The sequence below is a fragment of the Carassius auratus genome, chromosome 32, assembly GCF_003368295.1.
Source record: "Carassius auratus strain Wakin chromosome 32, ASM336829v1, whole genome shotgun sequence".
NCBI lineage: Eukaryota > Metazoa > Chordata > Actinopteri > Cypriniformes > Cyprinidae > Carassius > Carassius auratus.
In genome coordinates, this window is record NC_039274.1 from 24,921,609 (window position 1) to 24,937,211 (window position 15,603).

Genomic DNA, 15,603 nt, shown 5'->3' on the forward strand with positions numbered 1-15,603 from the left:
TAGACTAATGCTTATAATGCATGAAACACGTTTTCAGGTTACCTAACAAAACATTTTTACAGAGACGTTAACGCCTGTAAGCTGAATTTCTTCCTGATAAATCCTGATAGTCCTACACACAGTTGTCTTGAGAGTGGGTGGTATCTCTCTCACTCAGTATGGTCAGAAAGGGAGAGAGAGTAGTTTATGTAAATGGTCCATTTTAATTATATTAGGAGGACGGACCTATTCTCTGCCCAATAAAAATGGACCAGGGCTGACACCTGGTTATAAACACAGGACGGATTCCAAAGTAGTAATCGCAAATCGGCAGAAAAAATCCCAGCCGGCATCTTCAAGAGACGCAATGACCTCCAGTAAAGTTGAGCTGCGTGGAGAGGTGAAGAACGACCCGGCTGCGCTCATGGCATCTCTTCATCTGGTGCCCTCGCCGGTACCCAACCCTGAAATCAAGTACACTAAGGTTTGTGAGACTTTTTACAACTTCTTTCAAGAAAAATTGCTTAAACGGGAAACGCAAACTTCGATTAAAAGACACGTTCGATTTGTTGTGACTGCGCGCAAACAAATCACTGGTAAAAAAAAAAAAAAAAAAAAAAAAAGCGCAACGTCTTGCAACCATGATAAAAGGCTCATACCTATACATTTAATCCGAATGTACCAGTATTAATCTTAAGATAATGCGGCTCATAAGTAGATGATGACTTGATCCATGAGGCTTGTCTGCATTATGCATTTGGTAACAAGTTGCCTAACAAGGTTTGAACAGGTTGTAATTATTTATGACTACTTTAAATCACTTTACTTTAACCCGCATTTCGGTGCGCGTTAGAGATCACCTCTCTCTCCTTTGAATTCTTTGGTACAGCCTAGTTCAGCTTAGTATCTAAATTATTCATATTTTCTTTATGTTGTGGACAAAAAAAAAAAAAAAAAAAAAAAAAAAAAATTCACCAACACTTCATTATTCTGATTACAACGCAACTACTTTACCTTAAGCTGTATCATGTGTATGAAATTTATGGACACTTGGACATAAATGCAACTCCAGGGATACAACCCGAAGGTATAAAACAGAAACTTCTAAAATCGCAGGGTTGGTAACAAGTAGCCGATTATGATGACAAGAAGGCAACGTATGCCATGTTAAAGTCGGCTTTCGCATTCATTTTTAGACATTAAAACAGATGTAATGAAGTTTCAGCACTATTGTATGATTTTAATGTATTCATCTTATATTAATCTCTCTGAAAAAAAAAAACAAAATAAAGAAGTGCTGAATCATTCCATAAAATGATTAGAAAATATAATCTCTCTTGTTTTGTTGGTAAGGTCATCTTAAATGTTCCCCGTTTTGACAGTAATCATTTTATTGCTGTGCGGTGAGAGAATAAAGTCAAAGTGCAGTGCAGGCCACTTATCACTGTGGTAAAGAGAGTAAAGTTCAGCCAGAGCAAGAGCTGGAGACACCTGTGACATACACACCCTGCATCTCCAGCTCTTATTGCAAACCTGCTTTCAGAAGCACATGGGAGTGTGAGAAAGATTCATCCTTAGGAATTTGTATACTGGTTGTATGTGTGTGTGGGGGGGTTCAGTTTGGGAATTAGTGATGTGAACTCCCTTCACACCCTTTCCATCTCCCTCTTTCCCTTGGTCTCTTTCTTTCTATCCCCACCCCCCTCTCACTTTTGATTTTGTGTGCCTGGTGCAGCACAGCCTCTGATGTAACGGTCCAAATATGCCCAGTCAATACCATTCTTTGTGTAGGTCTGAGGTTAACCCATTTCAACCAAACTCCATGGAGACTTCTTAAGTTGTTTTCTGTGCTGTTAATGAGCAGTTATGCCAGAGATGCTGAGTTATGGAAATATCATTAATGGGCTTACTTAACTTATTTTTCCTCTATCACTGTCAGCTGCTAATGTAAATACTGAAACACACCCAGTCTGGCATTTAAAGTGAAATAATTAATATCAGAAAGTGAAAGGGAGAGGCAGTGCTTCTCCCTTTTTGTATTTACTTATTACTTTTTATTATAAGAATATATATGTAATTATATTGTGCATAACGTTTCTATTATAGTTATATTTTGATTTTTTTTTACTGAAAGCCTTATTCATAATATTAAAATGAGATAATATAATGAGTGCTGCATTTTTTATTTAGTTTTTAATTTGTTTACATGCTAAATCCAAATAATCTGAATAGTCAGGATTGTTACTTGTACACTGAAATTACAGTAAAATTGCTACAACATGGACTTTGTGCTCCCCAGTAAACTTTTCACCCCTTCAATTACATTTGTGCTTATTATGTGACCGTCACTACACCTGTAATTGTTACAGACTTGAGATTAAACACACTGATAGGAAAATTATCTGCCCCACCATTGAACATTTACAACTGAGCTTCCGCTTATCATGCCGATATTTCTCAAAGTCCTGTTGTTTGGTGCAGACACCTGAGTTCAGTACACTTTACAGTCTTACAGAATCTCCTCTTGACTCCACACAGCGTTTAAAGAGTGTGTGTTTGACTTGTCACAGGAGAGCTAGTCTGCCGAAGGAGTTCTCTTTCTCTCCTTTTCTGTCTGCTGGCCTACTGCACTGATAATGGCATTAAGGAAGCCATAGATTTGTCTGCGGTGATGGCTGGTTATGGATGTTTTCTCTTCTGATGGAAGAGAGAAAAAGAAAGGAAAGATTATGTTGATAGTGTGTATCAGTGTAATTGATTAGGACCCAGGAGTGTTTTTGAAAGAGAGGTGTTGTATTCCAGCAGGCAGGGTGATGATTTGCTCACTCCATTCAGTTATAACACACAAGTGAAGCAGACTCTTGAGATTAAAACCTGGAAATAGATAGGAAACAGGAGACAGGATATTGCCCTCTCGCTTTGCCCTGTGCCATGTAACTGATAATTGCACATTTGGCATAGATGTGGTTTGCAGTCACTGGAATTTATCAATGATATTCAATAAAAATGTATACATAGATAATCCTTGCATAGAATTCTGGATTTGTTTCTAACGTTGAAAGTTAATGTGGTCCAAAATATCTTGATTTTTCCAAATATCTTGTTAAAGTAAGAGTGAGTAAATGATGACAGAATTTCATTCCTTGTGTATGTTTCTCTATACTGCGAGCTTCATGGAGAAAAAGACACTTGATAGCCATTTGTTGGACATGTCTTTATATCATAAGGGCTTAAGCGTCCAGCCAGGACAGTAGTGTGCGCTGAAGTGAGGACCTTTGTAAACTAATCTGGGAGACAGCTTGAGTGAATGAGGTAGGCCCCATCAATCCGTCAGTGCATGAGATAGTACAGATGGGAGTCAGGGGGGTTTTCTGCTCCAGAAGCTGTCCAGCAGGGTGTAATATATGGCTGTGTCTCACTGTTAGGGTCAGTGGCCCTGACTTACGAGAGTCTGTCCCATACCTCTGGAGTTTTTCACTTCAAAACCCACCATTTCTTCACATCAAACAGCGGCCAAAGTAGAGCATACGCTGAGAAGCTTGATTTATTGTAAGCAGCACAGTGAGGACTCTCTTTCTCTCACCCTCTTTTGCTTTGACTTATAATTCCGACTCTTGATCTTTTCTTCACATCTTCCTCATTGATTATATTAGGCTTTTGCGCTGTTTTTTTTTTCCCTCAGGAAGAAAAAAAAAGCGTAATTTTTTTTGAATTTTTAGCAATATCATGTTTGTTTTAGCTACCTTTTCCAAATTTAAGCACAGATATGCTAAACAAATATATATATATATATATATATATATATGTATAAAAAATGTGTTGTTGTTGTTAAAAGATTAACTGAACTTAAGAGGTAACACTTTATGGTCCCGTTTGTTAAAGCAATAGTTCACAGAAATATGCAAATACTGTCGTCATCCTCATGTTATTCCAAACCTGTATGATTTGCCTTCTTATGTGAAACATTAAAAAAGACAGGACTTGAGGTTGAACAGTTCATTTCTTTAACAGCATTTCTTAACATAGCTAATATATGATAATTTGTCTTTAACAATCTATAATATGGTATTCAAAATTCTAAATCGTACATAAATATAATAAATTCATACTAAATACATATAATACATATGCTATCGTTTATTGTCCAAAATACATTTTAACTCTTGTTAATTTAAACTCTTAAAATTGTTAATGTAGAAATTAATATTAACCAAGTTTAATAAATACAAAATATTGTTTATTTTTAGTTCATGATATCTACATTAACTGATGTTAATAAGTTGAACTTCATTGAAAAGTTTTATCACTGTCAACTAAGTTTTTTTTTACTTTTTACACTTTTAGTGTGTAATGCTAACTAAGATTGAGCGTATGGGGTGTCTACATATGTTGCACAATTGGACATCTCAGTTGTGGTAATTGCAATGAATTATGTTACAGAAAAGAGAGAGTGAGAACATTACACTCAGTCTCTCTTCCATGTTTTAAGCTCCCTCTTCTCCTGTAACATCAGTAATTATCAACATCTTGAAGTGTGTCCAGTTACAGAGTGAAAGTGAGCTTCTCTAGAAAGGATATGAAACTTCCTGTGCAGACTGAGACCCGGGCTGCAGGTGCCCTGTCAGGATTCGTCTGGCTCTGGGATCCTGGCCTGTTCCATGAAAACACAGATAAAGTGCACATAGAAAAGAGAATCTATTTACAATGGCCAAGAACTGTTTGCCATTATATATATCCCTCATGTGTCTGAGCCATTAGAAGGTGCTGGCGGCCAAACAGATGTTTCACTGGCTGTTGCATGAGCTTTGGCATCCTCCGTCCTCATTCCTGCTCCGCTTCCTCCTGCAGTTGTGTGAAGCCTCCAGAGAGCTTGCTGGGGCAGATGAGGAACGGATCAGCGTTCTACAACTGCTATAGTCATTCAAGTCACCCCCCCCCCCCCAAAAAAAAGGCTAGCTCTCCCAGAGGAACGAAGTCAACCTCTTGCTTTTGTGGCTGATAACCCTCTTTCCTGTGTGAAGTAATGCTGGTGATAAAGAATTTCAGCAATAAGGAGCATAAGCCCAGTGATGCTGTCATCCTAGGCCGTGGGTCCATCTTCCACAATCTGTTTATGATGTATGTGGCACTGCATCTCACAATCTAATTAGCTTTGCAGACGAGCGAACTCAGCAACGTGAGACTGACAGCTTAAAAAAAAAACAAAAAAAACATGGACTGATTCTAAATGTTTGCAGCTGTCTTGTGCTGTGGCCTGCGCGGTAAATCTCAGCCCAGTCTCATTTCATAACAGCCTGTAGTACAATGTGTTAGTGTAGGATGAACTGGCAGTGCTTCTCTTTCTGTTTGTGTACTGCATCAAGTGGCTGTTTTGTTTACAAGAAAATACATTTTCTGGCCCCCTGCTGTTGTAAACAAAATCTAGTTGTCACAGCTTGGCGGTTAGTTTTTATACTCAACTCAAGATTGAAAGTTCTTCCAGCACTGTCCCTCAAACAAACTCTACTATATATATATTCTTTTTTTTTTATGATAAATGAAAAGATTTTTAGTACATTTAAAAAAGAAGTATATATAAAAAAAATTCAATTTCAACTGCAAAGAAATGCTTAATGTGTAATGTATATTTTTCTTTAATTTTTTTGATTTTGTATGCCAAAATCAAACAATAGAAAGTATGGATTGAAAGAAAGTATTAAACTGAGGATATTTTTTAGTGATGTTAAAAACTTTGTTTATTAAAGTTCTGCTCTTTAATAAAACTGTCCTAATAATACCCAGTATGCTGAAACATCTCTAACGTTGAAACTTTGAATTCAACAAATATTATAGCTGTTTGACAATTGAATATAGTTGTTTATATTCTTTTTTGTCAACCATGTTTACACTTGAGTTAATTGAAATGTTTATATATATATATATATATATATATATATATATATATATATATATATATATATATATTATGTTTTTTAAGTCTTCACAAGGACAAATATGGACCATAACTGTGTCTACACTGAAATGGAATAACTGGCATGTAAAAGCATAATTTGAGATTATTTTGGCTTGTTAATTCACTCAAATGAACATCAGAGTTAGGAGACTTAAGTCATCGTGACCTTTGAGAACTGAATTGTTTACTTCAGGTGTTAAAATTAAATTTCTAAGGAAAACGACATCTTTTTGCAATGTAATTGTGTAAGAAGTATTCAGTTTAGATAGTAAAGTACAAATTCCCTGAAATAATGCTTAAGTGTAGTAATGAAGTACGATTACTCAAGTTCTTTACAGCCCTGCTGAAGCCTCCAGCAGGGTTACGGCAAAGAAGCGGTGATCAATATGAATTTTTGCACTTTTGCACTTGCGTTCTTATCCCTTTTCTTTAATCAAAGCCAAAGTATAAAGAAAGCTTGAGAGTTGATTTACTGCACCGGCCTGTCGCTCTTTATCAACTTTCTCAATGGGAAGAGACAAAAGTCCGAGAGCCCCCAGAGCTCGGGAAGACTGGGCCAAATGGCCTCTAATGGTTGCCTTTTTCTAGTTGTGATTTAGATGGTGGCCCAGTCCGCTGCTCACCCAGCATTCCCCTCTCCTCCGTTCCGGGGTGCCGTAAGTGTGGGATTACGAAGAGCATAAAGCTACCCACCGTCTGCATTCTTCCCCGGCCCACTGGCCTGTCACAGTCTGCCCCTGATTTAAGGCATTCCACTACAGTGGCCTCTATAAATTTTAAAACTAATTCGCTCCTCCACGGGGCTTTCTGTTTTTGTAACAAGCCCTCGGCTCGACGAGGTCACTGACACTTTAATGAAGGAGCAATCGAGGAGAGTCTGAAGTAAATGTATCGGAGAGGAATCAGCATGGTACAGACTGATAGCCACCCTGACCAGAAGAGATTTATTCATGCCAGTTTTCAGGGAGACGGAGAGGGGGAGTGACTGAGGCAGCTTGAGCTGTGTCCAAGTCAACTGGCATTTTATACCTGTTTTAAAGTAAACACGCCCCATGGTTTACAGCCAATTAAATTGTACTTAAGCCTGTAAGTTTACATTAGTAAACATGTTGGAGAGTTTGAGGAGGCCCAGGGCTACGGTGCACTTTGAACCAGACATCTTCCTCTATGCAGATGACAGGAAGGGTAAATGTTTTTTATGTATGAGTAAATGTTGAGCTCAGAGCCAGCAGATGCTTTAACACCTTATCCATCACCGGTTTGTTGAATTCATTTTAAATACCATCTGTTTGCATAAGTACTGATTATTGAAAAATCACGTGCCTTATCTGTATTTTGTGTGCTTTGAAAGCAATTTGTGTGCATAGAGAAAGATGTATTTATCTTTTCTTCTGTGTCGAGCTTGAAAAATCCGTCTTTTGGAATCTGAGGCGGTTGTTTTACGGGCCACTTCTTTTAACGCATCACCAGAGCCAGAGTGCCGCCCGTGTTTTATGATCTCATAAACGAGCAGTGATGTTGTGAAATGTGTGTCTGTGTGTATCTCTGCATTTGTGTGTGTGTCTATGCACTTCTGTCTGTGTGCGCATTTGTGTGTTGTGTGTCTGATAGGGATTTATCTTTCCTTTCCCCTTTCCCCCACCTCTTTCTGTCTAGTTGCTGGATCACTCCCAAAAGAGTGATATTGGGCAGCCCTGCAATAGCACACGGTTCCCAGAGATTCCTCTCACAGTACAACCATGAAACACAGGGGGAGAAATATTGTCTCTTTTAATTCTGTGCATCATCATGAAGTTACTAAATAACTCACTGTAGTTACTCCTGGGTCTAAAGAAGCATATTTTGTGGGTGTTGTTTGACATATTCTGCATTAAAATTCTTAATTCTCATGCAAACAGTTGTCTTGTTTCGTTACATCTGTTTTAAGTAGTAGTGAATGAAGTATCTAAATAATGTACATGAGTAAATGAAGGCATGCATATAGAATAGAGCTCATAGGTTTGAACTCTGGAGACTTGCTCCAATCCGTGTGATCTGATTCAGTAGGTTCAGCATAACAGAATTCAAAAGAATCATTCGTTCACACATCCTAACTCAATTAATGTAGTTTGAAATGTATAAATGTGTAAAGGTTTATGTACGTCTCTCTGTGTGTGTTATTTTAGTATCATTGAGATACAATTATAGTTTTGAATAATATTTCGATTTTATTTTTGTTACTTTTTATTTTAAGTTTTAGTAATTCAGTTTTTTCTGACTTGTATTATTTTTTGAAATATGTAAATATGCCTCACTGTTTCAAAAACGAATCTGTATGTTTCTTTTTTCTCCCTGTAGATTTTTATTAATAACGAATGGCATGATTCTGTGAGCGGTAAGGTCTTCAGCACATACAACCCGGCCACAGGGGAGAAGATCTGCGACGTCCAGGAAGCAGATAAGGTGTGTGTGTGTGCTTTCTTAGCATGCTAGTGTGTTTGTCATCAAAGTGTGTATTTGGTAATTGGTCAAAGCATTGCCAGAAACAGGTTTGGCACAATTGCTCTGTTGGACTACATTTAGTTGTCCAGCGCCGCTATTGTGCTTCTCACTTTCACCCATCACTCAGCATGAATAAGCATCCAGAATTGAAAGAGAGGGAGGGAGGGAAGTAGGGGGCTCTAGTTCAGTCTAATGTGGATAAGCAAGCTAGAGGCTGTAGTTCCTTTCTGTAAATCAGGGAGGAAGTGTGAAAAAACCAGAATGGATACAGGAAATAAAGACCCCCTGAATGTGCAACTGGGGAAGTCACTGAGAAGGAATGGATTTCATTTGACCCAAAGGTGGACAAACACCTGTTCATAGGATAAGGTTTTATCATTAAGTGTTTTCCTCTCTCTTTCCTCCTCTTGTTTCCATCTGTCCCTCTCTTTCTCTCTCTCTCTCTCTCTCTCTCTCTCTCCCTCTGTTCGGTCCCCTCTCTTTGCCTTTCTGTTAGGCTGATGTGGACAAAGCTGTGCAGGCTGCGCGTTCGGCCTTCTCTCTGGGTTCAGTATGGAGGAAGATGGATGCATCTGAACGTGGGAAGCTGTTGTTCAAGCTCGCTGACCTGGTGGAGAGAGACAGTGCCTACCTTGCTGTGAGTACTTCATTCAACGCTCTCGCCACATGCAAATACTAAACCTCTACTCAAATGTGTGTATAGGGGAACTTTCCTAATTTATCTTTTTGTTTTAATGTTTATTTTGTTTTTGTAGAGACTATATGTGGAATATAAATTATTTGGTATAATGCAGCCTTTTTATTTTAGGTTCAATTCATCAACGTTAGTTATATATTGGGTGTCATGAACCATAATGAACAATACTTTTAACAGCTAGGTTAATGCTAGTTTCTGCATGTTCAAATACATTTTTAACATTTAAAGTTGTGTAATTTAATATTAGTATTAAGAACAACAGGGATTTACCAATGAATAACAGTGTATTTACAAAATGACCTTTAAGATGTATGAATAAACGTCTTTTTGTATAAAAGAAAAAAGGTTTAGATTAAATACATGTTTAAACAATTAAAAATTTGCTTTTTCTAAAGATGCAACAAGATTTTTAAAAACAATGTTTGTTTATATGGAAAGTTTTCCAAACCCTTTCAGAAATCTGTCATTGATCATCAAACAAGTAACCCTGTCCCACTGACAAAGGTTCAATTATCTATTCTTTTTATTTCTTTTCTCTTTACAGACTGTAGTGCTGTCACAAATCTATGTTTTATTACTCAGGATAACTATCCCAGTGTTATCCATTAGATAGAAACTGTATTCCAAAATATATATGTATAGGCCTTTATAAATAAACACTAACGACAACTTTAACTGCAATACATTTTCAAATGCATCATGTTTTTTGATTTCTTTAATATATATATTTAATAACTGTTTTTGTAAGTACTGCTCAGTTAGAACCAAAAAGCCTGACCCGTAACCAAATCTAGTCAGTACCAGTTTTTGGTGAGTGAGAATCAAACTTAACAGGACAGAGCCATCTAAGCAGACAAAGACGCTCACAACAATAAGCAAGTGTCTAATGAGTGGACCTGTCTCTCTGCCTCACACTTATTGAAGCTTCGTGACAGGAGCCGTAGGAGTTGTTGTTCTTCAAACAATTTTGATTTGCCCTGCAAACGTTTGAAACCCAGGATGATGACAACACCGAGTTGAAACACATGATATCGGGCGCTAACGATAACTTAGGTTAAGAGCGAAACGTAAAAGAGAAGTATTGTTCCTTCCATGACGTGCTTTTATCTCCGGTGTTCTTCCGCCCTGGACATCTGCTTTTACTTCCCACTCACAGAGATGTGTCTAAAGAGACAGATTCAGAAACAAAAGTGCTATGTTTGTCTTTGTGCGTGCACCTCTCAGAAGGCCGCTGTAGTCATTTTGAGTAAATCTCTTTCATGTTACAGTTTAGACTTTGTCTTAAATGGACTGAAACAACCGATTTTCTCCATCCAGCTCTGAACAAGTGTCAGAGTGTAATGCTTTGAAAGAGAAATGCGTCGTCCATGTGGTTACGATCACTCCTTATATCAATCTAATCCCACGTCGATAAGAAATCATGGTTGGCTGACATAGAGATAATAAACGGCAGGTCTCTGGTGATGGCTATATGAGTATCAAGTTTCCTAGGGGAGCAGATGTAAGTGTGTGCTTTAGATATGCTTAGTCTGAGGGGGGTGGGTGGGTGGGGGGTGTCAGGTTTAATCTCTATGATTGATTTTTCATCACACACCCACACTCTCATCTTCCTTCTCTCCTCTCAGACCCTGGAGTCTCTGGACACTGGGAAACCTTTCCTCTCCTCGTTCTTTGTGGACCTTCAGGGAACCATTAAAACTTTTCGATATTTTGCTGGATGGGCAGATAAGATCCACGGTTCCACGATTCCGATTGGTAAGATGATGCTCATCCTTCTTAAACTCTCACCATAGAATTAGGCAGAAGGCAAAATATTGGGGAGCTTGGTGGGGAGCTGTCTGACCACCCAAAGGATATCAAAGGATGCAAAGTTTTGCATCACAGTAAACTAGCGCTCACAAACAGAAATAAATGAAGCAGTGGGCAGGTTTTGTGTGACACAGAAAGTAGAGAAAATATAAATACAATAATAATGACATTTCATTTATATTTCTGTAAACATAATTTGATTATATAAATCTGTTTTCAACATTGGTAATAATAAGAAATGTTTCTTAAGCTCCAAATTAACAAATTCAATTTGATTTCTGAAGGAACATGCAATACTGAACACTGTGACAGGAATACAATTAGATTTTTAGACAAATAGAACTTGTAAAAATAGAATTGTAATTTTAATTCACAGTATAACTGTTTTTATTGTATTTTTGATCAAATAAATGCAGCCTTGGTAAAGCATAAAAAAATTATTTCAGAATCATTGAAAAAGCGTATATTCATTATTCAATTTCACATATTGGGGTTGGTATGTTATATATCCATAATCACATAATGTTATTGATATAATCATATGTTTATGAAAGCTGGTGACACAGAAGTAGATGTTTTGGAGAGCATGGAAATAATGGACTGGAAACTATCCAGACCTTTAGGTGTAGGCCCATCCTAGACATTTTAGACGTGTTTTCTCTGAGGCCTGCAGGGAGATGTGGGGGTTATGAAGGTGCACTGAGGGTAACAGACGAGGTCCCGTAACAGTTATAAATCTGAGTGCTAATGGCCGCCCTCCTGTGGAGCACTGCCATCAGTGGAGAACAGTGACAGCTACAGGGCCGGGGGGGCACTAACGGGGCACGGAGGGCACTGGGGGTCTGTTCTGGCTAATTTAGTTGTTTGAAAGGAACGCGGCAGGGAGCCTGGAGACTACGGGATAGCAGTAGACTTGCAGCACTGATGTCACGGAGCAGCCATTAGTGTGCAAACATGTGTGTGCGGGGGAGATTGTGGAGCCGCCCTTCAAGGGCCCCCATTCACATGGGCCACATGCGAGAGAGGTGTCCCCTGTCAGGTGTCCATGTAATTATTGTGCATTCCAGCACTGTCTGTCACCATTTCTCTCTGATTGGCTCATGCTGTAATATTTACGCTTATACTGTCCTATACAGTCCTTCATATAACGCACACACTCCAGTCCCTCTTGTGTTTTGATCATGTCTCTCTCGATATTCACTCTCTCATCTTACACAAACAAGCACCCATGCTGCTGCATGCTGTTATTATACAATTTTCACAGCAGGAGAAATAAAATGAAGAATGGAGGGGAAAAGATCTGTAAATACCCCTGTCAGGGCTGGAGCTCAGCACTGGGCCTTTGTTGTGTTGCTAAACCAAACGTGCATAGTGGGAACTCGCAGTGATTCGCTTATATCATTTCCAATCTCATCCATTAATAGAAATACAGCACAAACAAGCAGAATGTGTGTTTTTGGCCTTCTCTTATCTGGTCACCAAGTGAGATGAATCAGCGGCATGCCTCTCGTCCAGATGCTTTAAGGCCATCTGCATGTTTCCACAGCGAGGGATGGAGTGATCACACTCTTTTCCATCTTGCTGTAAGACAAAGGACAGTGATATAATCTAAGCTCTTTCAACTTGAAAACTCTTGTTAGTAAAAATGTCAGCTAATTTGATATTTTCTGTATAATGTCACTTATTTTCACCTTTTATTTCATTTGTTTAGACTTTGTTTATTTTCTAAGCTTAAGTTGAAAGTGCATTTGACACCATTTTCCTTGTGTTGACTAATACTGTAGTATTACCATTAATTTTTTTCTGTCACACAGATGGAGAATATTTCACTCTTACCAGACATGAGCCCTTGGAGTGTGTGGACAGATCATTCCTGTGAGTGTTTTGGCCCTAATTTCCTTAATATTCTTTGCTTAATATTTTTCTGTCATCTTCAAAGTCCTACATGGGGAGGTATTTGAGCCCTTAGTGAGGATGACGAGGCTTGTTGAGGTTTTAGTTTTGGGGAAGCCCTCTTTTCTTTAAAGTCGGCTTGAAGTTAAGTTGAATTATTGATTTGTTGCTGAATGATTGATCAATGCCATGTTATTTTTGCTGTGTCATATTTTCATTAAAATGTCATAACCCAGTCGTCCATGAAACAAACAGACTTTCTTTTTTTTGACATTTTATAGAACCCTCCAATTAAATTTATTCTGCTTTAACCCTTCCCCTTTTTTATAAACTCTTCTGCAAGCTTGCGCTCAGATCTGCCATTCATCCAGTTCAACAAGCGATAGATTGCACCAAGACCCCACCGTAATTCATTTCGTTCAGATGTACATCACAATACTGCAGAAAAGATCTGCAGCGATTTCCATTACACTGTTGCTTTACAATATTTCACGCAAGTTACTGGAAGTGTTTGAGGTTCTTCTTAGTCTCTGTATGGTTTGCTACAAACAGACTGGCAGGAGGAGGTCATGGCCTGTGCCAAGTGAGGCAGAAAAAAGAAGAAAAAGTAACTGAGAAATAATGAATGAGGGGTGAATGGAAGGTATACTTGAAGGACAGAAATAGAAACAAGGAAGCAAAAAATAAAAAACATAGATTGTGGCAATGACGTCCTGTACTTACAACTCTAGACCTCATGACATGAGAAATGACTCGTTTCCAGTAAGGCACACCAAATATTCCACTAAAATCTGGTCCATCTAGCAGGTCATTGAACATTGTAGAAGTGTTACAGAAGATTGTGTGACTGTGTTTTAGAAACATTCGGTTTCCAAATGAATGTGCAGGAGTCTGAAGTCATTAGTGAAGGAGTCATGCTCTCAAGAAACAAAGATATGAGGTTGTCTGAACGAGCTCCCACAGTAAGTTCCTGACCTATGTCTGTACAGTGGAACTTCCCCCTGGTGATGACAGCATGGAAACTGGGGCCAGCGCTGAGCTGCGGGAACACTGTTGTCCTGAAACCTGCTGAGGAGACCCCTCTCACTTGCCTCTACATCGCTGCTCTGGTTAAAGAGGTACAGCAAAATTATTTTACAACATTGTTTTGTATGAAGGGATAAAATAGTATCCATTCTGTCCGCATCACATTCACATCACAGCTGTAAAATGATACAAAGTGATACAAAAGTAACATAAACACACATTCATGCATCATTTGTTCCCCACTGCACCCAGACCTTTGTTGCTCTGCCTCTCTTTCTCTTGGATTAAGAGGCCCATTTCTTCTCTTCCTTTTGATGTTCTGTCCATCCTCTCATCCACAGGGCCTGTAGGGAGGTCGGGGTGGGTCTGGATTCCCCCTCCACGGCCTGTGGTGTTCTTGGCTCAGCTCTCATCTAACGCTTTTTCCTCTCATACTGTTTCCACAGGCTGGGTTTCCACCGGGAGTCGTCAATATTTTGCCAGGCTACGGGCCAACCGCTGGAGCCGCGATCGCTTCACACATGGGCATAGATAAAGTGGCGTTCACAGGATCGACTGAGGTAATTTTCCTATCAGCAGAATGAAAGAATCACACCCTCTCCCTCATCCTCCTTTCCGCCGTTTGTCATATGCCCTACCCGAATGACGCTCTTGATGCGGACTGGCAGTCACGGTCTTCATTCAGGCATCAGTAGTCCACAAGACTTTTGACAAATGTGCAGACTTGCAGGATTAATTTGGAACCACTGGGATCTGCAAAGATTTTACATATTACTACTTCTGTCATTTTAAGAGTACTGCCTCTTGTGACAAGCTAATGTACTCCTATAGGTAAAATTTTTGACATTTTTTTTCTGACAGTGAAGGGTTAGTGAATGTGCACCCCATTATTGTGTGTGATTATAATGAGAAGCCTGAGGAAGTTGTGTTTTTAGGGGGTCTGTCTGCTGTCTCATACTACACACACTCTCACACCCAGGAATGCTTACCGGACCACCTGGCTTTCCAAAATTGTTTCTAATAAACAGGTTTTAGGTGGAAGTGGGAATGAGATATTAATCCACTGTTGGTCTGTCATAACCACCGGAACAGAAATAATAAATGGACACCATGCCCCCACTTCATGAACTGTTCATGTTGTTCCAGTCTGGTTGGACAGCTGAGTTCATTTACGCCTCATAAGTGTCCTGTGCATAATAAGGAATACCCTTTCTACTGAGCTTTATGCATTGGACATTAAACAGCTACATTGTGTCCCCAAAGGAAATATTAATCTATAAACCCAACTGTATAAATTTAATAGAAAGCCAGGGACTGAAAATAGACACCATGTTAGGCACATAGGATTTAGCGCTTGAAAACAGGCCTCACTGACAGTGACATAACTCTACTGTGACAGCATTTTAAACAGTGATAATTTGTAGCTACACTTGCCTCACTGGTAAGATCCCTTAAGCCCTTTATTCAATTACAGCCTCTCATAAATCGAAATACTTCAGTGTATGTTTTGATCTGTTCTTATACATGTTTTGTTATTAATTGAGGTGAATTTTATGAATTAGAATAGACAGAGCTAGAGCTTATGATGCCATTAGCTTCACCCGAAAAGTGAGTTTACATGCCTAGTTATAATCGAATTACAGCAGGTTTTTACCTAGTGGAGAAGCAGTCTGAGCTATCTGCCTGTCCAAGAACACAAGAATATATGAAGGATTAAATATATTTATTACCGGTCTTCTGAAAAAGCACATGATGCATACAACCA

The 15,603-nt window shown here is 38.8% G+C and overlaps 1 pseudogene; it reads left to right on the plus strand.

Moving 5' to 3' along the window:
• The first annotated feature begins 155 nt into the window (after window positions 1-155).
• On the plus strand, window positions 156-14,427 carry LOC113051923 (retinal dehydrogenase 2-like; annotated as a pseudogene).
• Window positions 14,428-15,603: the final 1,176 nt, after the last annotated feature.